The sequence below is a fragment of the Cibotium barometz genome, chromosome 5 (assembly GCF_041138505.1).
Source record: "Cibotium barometz isolate CiBa-2024 chromosome 5, ASM4113850v1, whole genome shotgun sequence".
Classification (NCBI taxonomy): Eukaryota; Viridiplantae; Streptophyta; class Polypodiopsida; order Cyatheales; family Cibotiaceae; genus Cibotium; species Cibotium barometz.
The window spans coordinates 28,958,642-28,972,539 of NC_141050.1; positions in this window are offsets into that span (position 1 = coordinate 28,958,642).

Genomic DNA, 13,898 nt, shown 5'->3' on the forward strand with positions numbered 1-13,898 from the left:
GCTGGACTGATGGATCCCTAAAATGAGACTCAATTCTGTTATGGTACGATAGATGAAGTAAATCCCGGACAGTCCTTGTTCTATGGAAAAGAATCAACGGCTGTGCTCTCGATGATGAAAAAAGCGTTGGTCTCTATGATCCAAGTGCAAGTCTTTTCCTTGATCTGACCATGTGACTTACAGGTTCGGACGGATCAGTTTGGTTAGTGCTGACCTTGACTACGTTAGAATAAAAATATCCCATGGAGGAATTGCCCGTCCTTTCTAGGCGAGGGAAATTTTGTCGGGTTGGGTTTTGGAAGAAGCGAGGGATTAGTCTCTTGTCCGGATATCCATGGGCGAGGACCCGAGTGAGAGGCTCTGTCCCACGTAAGAAGTGTTACTTCCGCTGCTAGCACCCCCAAATTCATTGCGCAGAGGGGGCAGGGATCTTTCAGCTGCTCATTTGTGAAAGAAAGTAACAGGGGTGGGTTAGTCCCTCACCAAGGGAGTGGCTCATGAAGGAGTCACCACTTAGCATCTCACGGGAGAAGCTCACCATTGATTCTTGGAATAGATAACATTATCATGAATGAGCCATAATCCCATTTACATTGGTATTTATACTCCACCCAAGAGTTCACACCTACTTACTAGTTGTCCATGGCCTTGGGCCCATAATGCTTTCTTACAAACCATCCCTTCCCCAATGGTTTCGTCCTCGAAACCTCAAATGAATACCCCAAATTTGGAGAAGAATGTTCCATGTGGCTGAATTTACACCAACCCATATTGCTCTATCAATGCTTCATATCCCTCCAATGCTGAAATAGGTTGCCATGAAGCTTCTTCCTTAGGTAAACCTTTCCATTGAACAAGATACTCCACCAAGGTACGAGTGCGAAGTACCTTTTTCCTTGTATCCAAGATAGCTTCTGGAATGTATTCAATCATTCCCTCTTCATTCATTGGAGGTAACTCATCAACCATTTGATCGATCATACCCACATATCCTTTCAAGTGAGAGACATGAAACACATCATGAATCTTTGTTGTAGATGGAAGTAAGAGTTGATATGCAACCTCCCCAACTCTTCGTATCACTTGATAAGGACCATAATAGCGATGAGCTAGCTTGGTGTTGGTGCTTCCCTTCAAAGACGCATATCTTGACTTTGGTATTCTCAAAAGAACCCAATCTCCCACTTTGAATTCCAATGGTCTTCGATGAACATTGGCATATTGTCTCATTTTCTCTTGTGCGACCTTCAAATTACTTTTGCATTGTTGCAACAAAGCTTGCATCCTTTCAGCTTCCTCCTTGGCATTATGGTTAGAAGTCACATATGTACCCACCAACATAGGCAAATTGACCTTGTAACCATATAAAGCCTCAAAGGGTGACATGCCAATGCTCACATGATATGTTGAGTTGTAAGCAAACTCAGCCAAAGGTAACCAATCATCCCATGTGCTTTGAGTATCATGACAATAGTGGCGTAGATATGTTTCCACCCATTTGTTTACTCTTTCTGTTTGACCATCGGTTTCGGGATGATAGGCGGTGCTTGGAGTAAGCTTGGTTCCCATATATTCAAACAATGTTCTCCAAAAAGTGCTCATGAATTTGACATCGCGATCACTCACAATTTGTGACGGCATACCATGCAACTTGAAAACCCCATCAACAAATTGCTTGGCAACATTTTGGGCTGAATATGTGACCTTGGAAGGAATGAAATGGGCCACTTTGGTCAATCTATCCACCACAACATACAAGCTGTCCCACCCTTTCTTTGTGCGTGGAAGGTTAGTAATGAAATCCATTGATATATGACTCCATTTGCCTTCGGGAATGGGCAATGGCTGAAGCAAACCTCCCGGTTTATGTGTAGGATCCTTGTTCAATTGACATGACCGGCACCCACTTACATAAGCATGAATGCTCTTTCACATCCCCTTCCAAAAGAAACTTTTCCTTATTGCATCAAAGGTTTTGTAGACACCCAAATGACCAGCCATAGGAGTACAATGCATCTCTTCCATGATCTTCTTGATAAATGATGAAGTAGGAACCAAGTAGACTTTTCCTTTGTAGTAGAGGAGACCATTTTTCAGCTCATAATGGGGTAACTCTTCACATACACCTTGCTGTAATTTCTGCACTATTTGTGAGGTTTCTTCATCAAACAAGTACTCTTCTTGTATCTCCATGATCCAATCTTTATGCACCTCAGAAATAGCATACAATGAGCAGGCCCACATACGAGACAAGGAATCGGCAACCACATTTTCTTTGCCCTTTGTGTATGTGATTTCAAAATCATAGTTTTGTAGTGTTGCTACCCACCTTCTTTGCTTAGGAGACAAATTGGGTTGTGTGAGGAAATACTTCAGCACCCTATGATCACTTCTCACATAAAAATGACTCCCATATAAGTAATGGTGCCATTTCTTGATAGCATGGAGTATAGCAATCATCTCTTGCTCATACACATGGAGTTCTCTTTCTTTGTCATTCAGCTTTCTACTTTCATAAGCAATGACTCCATGGTCTTGGTAAAGTACCGCACCAATCCCTCTTCCACTTGCATCCGCCCTTATTGTGAAAGGTTTGGTGAAGTCTGGACATACCAAAATAGGTGCTGATGTGAGCATCTTCTTCATATCTTCAAAGCTTTTGTTGGCAATGGCATCCCAAAAGAAGGTTTCCTTCTTCAATTTATCCGTCATTGGGGCTGCAATTTCTGCATAGTGGGCAATAAAGCGCCTATAGAATGAAGATAACCCCAAAAATCCCCTCAATTGAGTAGTGTTTGAAGGAACCGGCCAATTCCTAATACATTCCACTTTCTTTGGATCCACACAAATGCCATCCTTGCTCACAATGTGACCCAAATATTCCACCTCATGTGCCATGAAGGTACATTTTGTCTCCTTAACATACAACTTGTTTTGCCTCAAGACCTCCAAAACCTCTTTCACATGCTTCAAATGCACTTCCTCATCTTTGCTATAGATAAGTATGTCGTCGAAAAAGACCAATACAAACTTGTAGAGGAAAGGTTGAAGCACTTTGTTCATCAATGCTTGAAAAGTTGCCGGTGCATTGCATAATCCAAACGGCATAACCATGAATTGGTAAAGACCCCTTTCTGTACGAAATGCTGTTTTGAACTCATCACCACTTTTCATCCTTATTTGATGGTATCCGGAACGCAAATCAATCTTTGAAAAGCATGTGGCACCCTTCAACTCATCCAAAAGATCATCCACCCTTGGTATTGGAAATCGATTTTTGATGGTGATCTTATTCAAATCACGGTAATCAATGCACATGCGGAAAGTACCATCCTTTTTCTTCACAAGTAGCACCGGAGAAGCAAAAGGAGATTGACTTGGTTCAACCCATCCCATGTCAATGAGTTCTTTGACTTGCTTTGCCACCTCTTCCTTTTCAACCTTTGACAAACGATAGGGAGGCTTGTTGATTGGTTTGGCATTTGGTTCCAAATCAATAGCATGATCAACACTCCTCTTTGGCGGCATTGATTTTGGCATGGTAAACACATCTTCATAATCCTTGAGTAGCTTAACCATGTCCACATTTTCGATGCAATCCTTTTTGCTATTATCTTCCTCTTTGCAAAGCTGTAGTACATAAACATAGCCCTCTTTCTTGAACTCTTTCTTCATTTGAGTAGCATTGATCATGAAGAGCTTGGACCCTTGCATTCCATTCAATGTAATAACCCTTCCATGATGCACAAAACTCATGAAACTTTTCTGTAAGTTCATGGTAAAAGAGTTCAAAGTGGACAGCCAATCACATCCAAGTACTATGTCAATTGGTCCCAACTCAATCACCAAAAGATCAACTTTGCAAGAGTAGTTCTTGGACAACTCCAATTCTGTACTTTGACACTTCATATTGCAACTCATTGAATCACCATTGGCCACTTGCACCATGTGCTTGTTTGGTAAAGAAGTTGGTTGCATTTTGAGAGTGTTCAAAGACCTTTTATTGACAAAACTATGCGTGCTTCCAGTATCAATGAGTGCATATGCTGTTCTCCCATTCACCTTGATCTTCAATCTCAATGTGTTGGCACCCTTACTTCCCGCATAAGCATCATGAGAGATTGTACACAAGGTAGTATGTGCACTATTGTCTTCATCCCACACGCATAGAGGCATCCCATCATCCATTTTGTCATGAGCAAACTTTAGTTTCCCACCCGGATCAAAAGGAAACTCGGGATTTTCTTCATCAAAACCATCATCATGAGAACCTCCACCCTCATGAGGATCTCCCCATCCTAAGGCATCATTGCATTCAAGGAATTCCTCCTCCTCATGATTAGCATTGTCCTCAGTGATAATGTAGCTTATGGACATATCCTTGGATTTGCATACTTTGAAGTGATCCTTGTTCCATTTTTCTCCACATTTGAAACATAGACCTTTGAGCCTCATTTCATGCAAACGGTCCTCCTTGATAACCTTGCTTTTTGAACCCCCATTTGCTGGCTTGGACTCATTGTATGTAGCTTTGTTGGACATAAATGGTGGTTTAAATGGAAGTCTATTAGACCCTCTACCATACACGGTAGGAAATCTTGGAAGGTTAGGTCTTGTGTTTGCATGAGAACCCATTTCAGTCCTTGTGATCACTTCCCCTTTGATATTCCCTTTGCTAGCCCACTTTGTCAAGTACTTTTCTTCATGAATTTCTGCAAGCATCATTGCCTTCTTCAAAGTGGCGGGCTCATGAGACTTGACATCACCACCAATAGGAGCTTTCAAGCCCCTTATATACTTGACAACAAGATAATGCTCATCAAAGTCATCCAAGTATAATAGAAGCTTTAGAAACTTGTGAGAATATTCCTTCACGGTAGTGATTTGCTCTAGCTTGTCCCATTCCACAATGTGATTGTCCCTTTGCATGCGAGAAGTAAACTCTTCTGCCATGTCATTCTTGAATTCTTCCCAAGTGGTGATGACATAACCATGAGATTGCTTCCTCCTCCACCAAGTGTGAGCAAAACCTTCAAGATGAAGTGAGGCGAAGTAGACTTTGGCAATCTCGCTCCTTGGGCTGATTTCGAAGTAGAGATCCATCTTGTTTGCCCACTCTTCAAAGTCTTCGATAGAATTTGATTCTCCTTTGAACTTATTAAATATTATTTTGTCCTTCACAGCATTGTTAAAATCACCATGCATTCTTGAACCCCTCTGCCGTGCTCTTGGATCATCAAATCCTCTTCCTTCACCCAAGTGTCTATGCATTTGCTCATCTTCCAATTGCCAATCACCTGCATCTTTAAATCCCTTCTGTTCATACCCTCTTCTTGCATCTTGCATAAAGGATGAAGTTCTTGGAATACTGGCATTGGATCTCTCATAAGAAGCATCACCCATAGGTCTCTTGCCCTTGTCCATGTAAGAAGAATGTGGCATCATTTGAGGTGGCATCATTTGTCTTACTTTGTTCTCTTCTGGCATAGAAGGCTTTCCATCATGTTTGGCATCATAATGTACACCATCCATTGCATTCATATCGGCTTCTTGGTTGAGCTTGAGAGGAGCCAATGCACTAATGGCTTTCTCCAAGTCTTTTAACCCTCTTTGCATCACATCATCCAGGTAGTGGTGTCGCTTGTCGAACCGTTCCATGAGGTGTTCACCAAATTGTTGTTGCCGATTTGTTTGGTTATTTTCAATCCTTTGAAACATACTCTCCATAGCCATTAACATCATGTCCACTGTTAGCGGAGTAGTTCCCAAAGATGGAGGCATTTCCATTGGCTGAGATTCATCTGGAGATGGTGCTTTTATGGTTGAACTTTCTTCATTCCTCGTTGATGAACTCGTTGCCATCATTGCTTCCGGTTGTCTTTGATCATTTTCATTCCGGGCTCCCTTGTTTTGACCTCCTCTAGTCATTTCCATGCGCTTAATTGATCCCCCTTTGCAAAGACCACTTACTTGATTTTTTTTTTCTCTATTCAAACGGTATCCGATTTGGGTGATCTTTATATCAACGCGAAGCTCTCGATGAGACGAATAAGAATCCCCAAAAACAGATCTGAAAAAGTCAACAGCCTTTGACCAGTCAACTATACCGGCTGAAAGTCAACTCTTGATGTTAACCGCTCAATTCTTATCCGATTTGGGTGATCTTTATATCGATGCGAAGCTCTTGACGAGATGAGTAAGGATCCCCAAAAATAGATTTGAAAAAGTCAACAGCCTTTGACCAATCAACTATTCTAGCTGAAAGTCAACTCTTGACTTTGACCGCTCAATACTACTCCGATTTGAGTGATCTTTAGCTTGTTTGAAAGAGGTTTTCGGGTAGATTGAAGGGCTTTCAGGACAGATTTGAAAAGCTTTTGAAAAACCCTAGAAATTCAAGGATTTGTCCTGGCTGCAAGTAGGCAAATTTTGCAAAAATTTTGCCATAGTCTCCCCTCTTTTTGCACCAAATCTCAATCAAATCAAAGCATCTCAATCAAGTATTAAAATCCTTATGCATTTGACCACTGTAAGCAAATCAATCCTCAATCATTTTTCCATCTGAGCATGTGACCTTATGGCATCAATTTTGTCCTTTTGCATAAGAAGTCGATGTAGAGGATTTGCTTGTTTGCTCAAGTCGAATGAAGTGGTCGATGAAGCGCGTCGATGCTTGCCGATCTCCCGGCCAAGCACTTCTCACCCCTTCACCAAGTTTATATCCAAGGTGAAGGTTGAGGCCATTTCTTTACCACCAAGTACCTAATCCTCTTCCTTACCGCGTTACCCGGCACTAACGGCAAGGAAGATTCAAGACATTCTCCCCTTGGCCTCTCCTCCAAATGCCAAGGTACCCTTACTTCATTCTAGATTCTAGGAATAAAGTGGGGTACAATCGTGAGTGGAATGTGGTTACAAGCTCAAATGAATGAGTAGAGTTGACTTACAATTGATTTATAGCATGACTCATGCTCATTCATATCATAATACATGGTTCATAGTGCTTCCTTCATCACATCCACTCATGGCAATGTCAATACATTTCCACATACATCAACAACATCCAAGTGTCACATAGCGGTGATCTCGGGTCGTGTTCTGGGCGCGAATTCCTGCTCGGGACTAGAAAATCCAGTACAAAAGTGAAAACAGAGAGCACTTGCTGAATCCTGCACCTCAAGACCTATAGCTCGTCTCGAAGAGGACGACGAGCCGGTCGTTTTGAGTACTAGAACTCCAAAAACGGAGTTCGTATGAGAGAGTTATGACCAAAAACGTGCAACCGGCAATGGAAAACGGTCACCAAAAAGTGGGCTTCCAACCCAAAACATTTTATTCAATCCCCCAAATGTGCCAAAAGCTATGCTCACTTATGCCAATATGCAAGGCATAGCATTGAATGGCTATGTGTAGCATTCAAGCATTCATAATGCATAAAGAGCAGCATGAATGGCCATGATTAAAGTCCAATTTCTGAAATTAGGGCTTTATGTGTAATAAAACCCTAATTCACTCCATAGCTTGAAAGAATGCTTCAAAATTGTAAGGAAGTGATGGAGCAACTCACCAATGTCACCCGGGAAGCCTTAATGCTTGAATTTGTTGAAGGAGATGAAGATTAGGGTCACTTTGGTGAAAAACGTGGGCAGCTTTGGTAGTGATTTTCAGCCACATTGGGAGCCCCATTGCTCATGGAAAATAGATGAAATACTTCATAAAACATTGCTAGATACATGAGAGACTCAATGCCCTTTGCTCATGTTGAGATTCCATGGCTAGGGTTTGCAAGAAAGCTCCCAAACAAAAAACGTTTTTGATTAACAACTGCTAATCAAGATTAGAAATTTTTCCCAATTTAGTCCACTCATTCAAAAAAAATAGGTCCATGTGCTGAGATTTGAACCACAAACTCTACCTTAGCCATATCCCCTTCCCCCATGAATCAAATGAAGCAGAAATTTCACGAAATGAGAAGAAGAAAAGAAAAATTAAAAATCATGGATCAAAAGCCAGGCTCTGATACCAATGAAAGAAAGTAACAGGGGTGGGTTAGTCCCTCACCAAGGGAGTGGCTCATGAAGGAGTCACCACTTAGCATCTCACGGGAGAAGCTCACCATTGATTCTTGGAATAGATAACATTATCATGAATGAGCCATAATCCCATTTACATTGGTATTTATACTCCACCCAAGAGTTCACACCTACTTACTAGTTGTCCATGGCCTTGGGCCCATAATGCTTTCTTACAATTTGAATCACCCGTGCTTTTTGGGCGAGGGAAGTTTTTTCGGGTTCGATTTTGGAAGAACCAAGGGATTAGTCTCTTGTTCGGATATCCGCGGGCGAATCCCCGAGTGAGAGGCTTTGTTTCACACAAGAAGTGCTACTTCCGCTGCTAGCACCCCCGAATTCGTTGTGCGGAGGGGGCAGGGATCTTTCAGCTAGTATCATAGCGAATTGGCTAAAGTGGATCAACCGAGAAGCTAGAAATGTCAAAAATTTATGAAGTACCAGTAAAAGATTGTAATTGTGTGATGAAATTCATACAAATTGATATTCAGAATGAAGATTCATAAATAGGTAATTGGGTCTTTAGAATATAAGAAAATATTATTTTTCCTTGTTTTTGCCTAGTGAGATAAAAATGTCTAGACAGTGGTCATTCAATATAATATTGAGATATTTTTGGATATATAAATTCTACAAATATCAAAAATATGTTTCCCTGAAATAGAATATCAAAATAAATTTTCCAAGGTGCATTAGGAATCAATTAAAAATGATTTAAAAGACCTTAGCCTATGGGTCAAGATTTTTTGAAACGTTTGGATTATGGTCCAATTAAGGTTCTTATGGACCAATAAGATTAATCCAAGTGTTGGGATGAGATAAATCCAATGAATAAAAGAAAATACCCAAAAATGAGTAAATGCCCACATAAGATGAAGAGTTGATTGAGTACAAGATTTATTAGTTAAAAATTATGAAATATTACCAAAAAAAAATGAGATATTTTGAAGTAATCATACAATTTTGACACCTTGGTAAGGAAAGGGGGAGCCTTCAAGGAGGCACCTATTTCACACATGTGAAAGAGTTTTAAACTATCTCTCCTCTCTCCTGGATCAAACCAAATAAAAAAGGGAGTCAAACTGGTCCAAATCTTGTCCAAATTCAGCCAAACTGAAGCTGGAAAATTCTAGAACTTAGTTGGACTCAGTTAGTGGCCTCCCTAACCTATAAATAGACCCTCATTCTTTTGTATTCTCATCTGTGAACTAGACCATGCTAATATTATCTTAAAATAAGTATATTTTCTATTATCCCCTAAAAATCCTCTATATTTTGGAGAGATTGGAGCTTCTCTCTCTCTTCAACCTTCCTTGAAGCTTTCCTCAATATACTAACCAATTGATTGGTTGGGGGCTCTCCTAAGAATAGAGAATCAAGCAAAACAAGAGGTAAGGTGTGACTTTATGGTTTTTTCTTAATCTTCTAAATGTTCTTCACTTCTCAACCCCTCTCAAGCTTGAGAAGTATTCAATTGAATGGTTTTTCAATGCAAATGAAGCTCTCTAATGAATTTTAATGATTAATCACATAAAGTTTACATTTATGCTTAATTTAGAATGTTTTTTTATGTATATCTCTCTCTCCCCCAAAGAATGGTCATTCTTATGACCAATTCTCAATTAAATGATGCTTCTCATGGAGCAATTCCTAATTCTAAAATCAAACTCTATGCTAGTCAAGCTAGAGGCCAAAGAGATGGCTTTTTTATGCTTTAATGTTACAGAAATTATGGTAAACTTAGGAATTAAGTCCATAAATTGGATATTGGTCCAAATGATAGTTACTCTATCATAATCCTATTACTAAGTCTTATTATTTTAGAAAATATTAAAAATTATTAGTAATAGCATCGGAGCTATGGCAAAATAGTTAATTAGAGAAAAAGATGAATTTTTAGTAATTTCATTTTTATGATAAAAGAGGAATTCCCATGATAATGAAGATCCATGTATTCCAATGGAGAAATAGAAAAGTTAGAATATTAAAATAATGGATATTTTATTTAAAAATTAAAGAAGAATTTTAGATAAATTATTTTATGCATGAATAAATTTAAATGATAAAAGAGGAATTCCCATCATATTTGGAATTCAATCATTTAAATGGAAAAATAGGAATTCTTGTCATATTACGATTAATGGATATTTTTATTTAATTTTTAAGAGAAATTTTAGTAAAATTATTTTATACATGTATAAATTTAAATGATGAAAGAGGAATTTCCATCATATTTAAAATTCAATAATTTAAATAGAAAAAGAGTAATTCTTGGCATATTTGAAATATGGAATATTTTTATTAAAGAAAAGAGAAATTTTAGATAAATTTATTTGATGATAAAAGAGGAATTCCCATAACATTTAGATTTCAAGCAATTAAATGTAAAAAGAGGAATTCCCATGATAATTGAGATCCAAGAAATTAAATGGAAAAAAGATAAATTTTTAGTATAATTCAATTTATGAATATTTATCAAAAGTGGAAATATGGGTAGAATGGATTTTTGTAAATCCCATGAATTCTTTTATTCAAAAGAGGAATATTGAATATAATTCATTTGAGAAATTGAGAAAGAATATGAAAATAGTCGTTGAGAAAAAGAACCTTTATCTAAGCCAAACAATTAGTAGAAATTTAAAAAAAGTCCCATTATCGGTATCGAAGTAGGAAAAGCTACTAAATGGGAATAGGATGTGATAAGATGTAAATGGGATGCGATAGGATGTGAATGGATGTGATAAGATGTAAATGGGATGTGATAGGATGTGATAAGATATAAATGGGATGTGATAGGATGTGAATAGATATAAATGGGATGCGATAGATTGTGAATGGATGTGATAAGATGTAAATGGATGCGATAGGATGTGAATGGATGTGAATGGGATGTGATAGGATGTGGTGTGATGAAAATGAATGTGGATGAGATGTGAAGTAAATGGATGTGGATGTGAATGATGAGATGAGAGGATATGTGAAAGGGTGAGATGGGAAGTAAATGGATGTGGATGTGTATGTGTATGCGAAAGAATGTGATGTGAATATATATGGATATGAAGTGATAGATGTGAATGTATGGATAGATGTGGATAGTCGTGCATGTGAATGATCAATGGATAGATGTGGATGAATGAGATGGGATGTGTATGAATGAGATATGATGTGGATAGATGTGGACGTGATGTAAGGTGGATAGAATGTATGTGATGGAATGGGGATACAATGAATGTGATGAATGTGAATGGATGTGATGTGATGTGAGTCGGGATAAGTGTGAATGGGTGAGATGTGATGTGAAATGGATGTGATGTGATATGATGTAAATTGGGATAGATGTGAATGGATGATGTGTGATGTGAATGGATGTGATGTGATGTGAATTGGGATAGATGTGAATGAATGAGATGTGATGTGAATGGATGAGATGGGATGGGATGTGAATAAGGATAGTTGTGAATGAATGAGATATGAGGTGAAATGGATGTGATGTGATGTGGATCGGGGTAGATATGAATGGATGAGATGTGAATGAATGTGATGTGATGAGATGTGGATATGGGTAGATATGCGAGTGAATGAGATGTGATGAGTATAAATGTGGAAAGATGTGATGAGATGGAAAATGATGTGATTGGATGAGAATGGATGAAGAACGATGGGAATACATATGATTGGACTTGGATTAAGTACTGTGGATTGATGTGGAACAATGTGGAAAGACGAGAGTTCGTTATAAAAACTGTGTTTATGACATATTTTTAAATGACTGTTTTATGTCAAGAATGCTGGGGAAGCATTTTGACCGTCTTGTGAATGAGGTCGTGGAGACCTAAGTGATAAAGTTGCAGCAGCTGCTGCTGAGACGGAGAGTCAACGGAGGACGTCTCGTGTAGCACGGTCGACCGAGGTCTTGACTAGCCTTGGTTTGATTTAAATGGTGAGCTTCCGCCGGTACAGTGGATGAGAGACCAAGGAAGCGGCCTATGAGTGAAGCGCTAGGTGACCTACGAAGGATCCTAGAGAGGGTGTTGAGACCATATGGTGCTCGGGCTCTGGGTCGCCGAAGATACCCACGCGTACATCGAGGAAGATATTGGAACAAGGAGGAAGAGTTATTTTTTGAATTCGGGCATGGATCTGGTTGATTGACCTTGTTAGTTCTCAACGGATGAGTCCATGGCTCTTTTATATGGATCTGTTGGTTGATCTTGCTGATCTTCAACGGAGAGTCCATCTAGATTTTTATAAGTGAATATATTTCCGGGTACTATGAGCTAGGAAGTATTGAAAAGGCCCCTAAGTGGATAGGTGGTGAGCGTTCCGGTTGCCAATGATGCCATAGGTACACCGATGAAGCAATGATCAAAAACTAGAAATCAACCTGATATTTTGGAGGATTATGATCAGTGATACTATGATTCATTAAAAGATTGTTTTAAAGTTAGCTGAATCTCTGAAACAGTCAATTTCATATTGGGTGCGTAAGTGGTGTGACTATCTTGAAGTTTGCATGAAGCACCAGCTAGGGGGCTTGGGAAATCTTTTCCCTTGTACTCGGGACAAAACATAACCAAATTCCTAAACGAATTCTATCACTACAGTGGTTGGGCGGTTGGCTAACCCATGGGACTGGATGGGGTTAGACTAGACTCATGGATCCCTAAAATGAGACTCAATTCTGTTATGGTACGATAGATGAAGTAAATCCTGGACAGTTCTTGTTCTATGGAAAGGAATCAACGGCTGTGCGAAAAAAAGCGTTGGTCTCTATGATCCAAGTGCAAGTCTTTTCCTTGATCTGACCATGTGTCTTACGGGTTTGGTCGGATCAGTTTGGTTAGTGGATGACATTGACTACGTTAGAATTAAAATATCCCATGGAGGAATCGCCTGTGCTTTCTGGGCGAGGGAAGTTTTTTCGGGTTCGGTTTTGGAAGAACCGAGGTATTAGTCTCTTGTCCGTGGTGGGCGAGGCCTCGAGTGAGAGGCTCTGTCCCGCGCAAGAAGTGCTACCTTCCGCTGCTAGCACCCCCGAATTTGTTGCGCAGAGGGGGTAAGGATCTTTCAGTTGCTCATTTGAATCGCCCATGCTTTCTGGGTGAGAGAAGTTTTTTTGGGTTCGGTTTTGGAAGAACCAAGGGATTAGTCTCTTGTCCGTATCTCCATGGTGGGCGAGGCCTCGAGTGAGAGGCTCTGTCCCACGCAAGTGCTACTTCCGCTGCTAGCACCCCTAAATTCGTTGCGCGAAGGGGGCAGGGATCTTTCACAAATTGAGACAGAAGCGGTGTGGGTGAAGGTGGCCTCAACCACATCATTGTGGAGCTAGATGAGTACAATGTTCCTCATGAAGAAATTCCCAGCCCCATTCCATTTTCAAGCCCATGGAGGATCCAAGTCATGGATATCTTGGCCTTGTGTTTGTGTACGAAGAAGTAGACTAGACCTCCATGCCACCTCAATCAATTTCAAATCGTTCAAGATAGGTAGATGATGTTTCAATCTTGGATTCTTTCCACCACGGATCCCAAAAAACTATCCCTACATCAAAATAGCTCCATAACTTAAGCTAAAAATTAAAGGTGAGCCCAAGGAGTCACCCAAAAATACAAGGTGATCAATTTATCCAAGAGCTCCAAGAAGTTAGCCTAGGAGAAGGCATGGCCATTCATTTCAAAGGAGGTGTCTATGAGGGCCAAGGATGGTGAAAATGTGGATACTAAAAGATGTGCTTAGAGGCCTAAAGGTCCAAGGATGGCTTGCAATCCTTCCAATGTTAGGTGCCTAAAGCAGCATTGCACATCCAAAACCTTTATGTGAGTTACA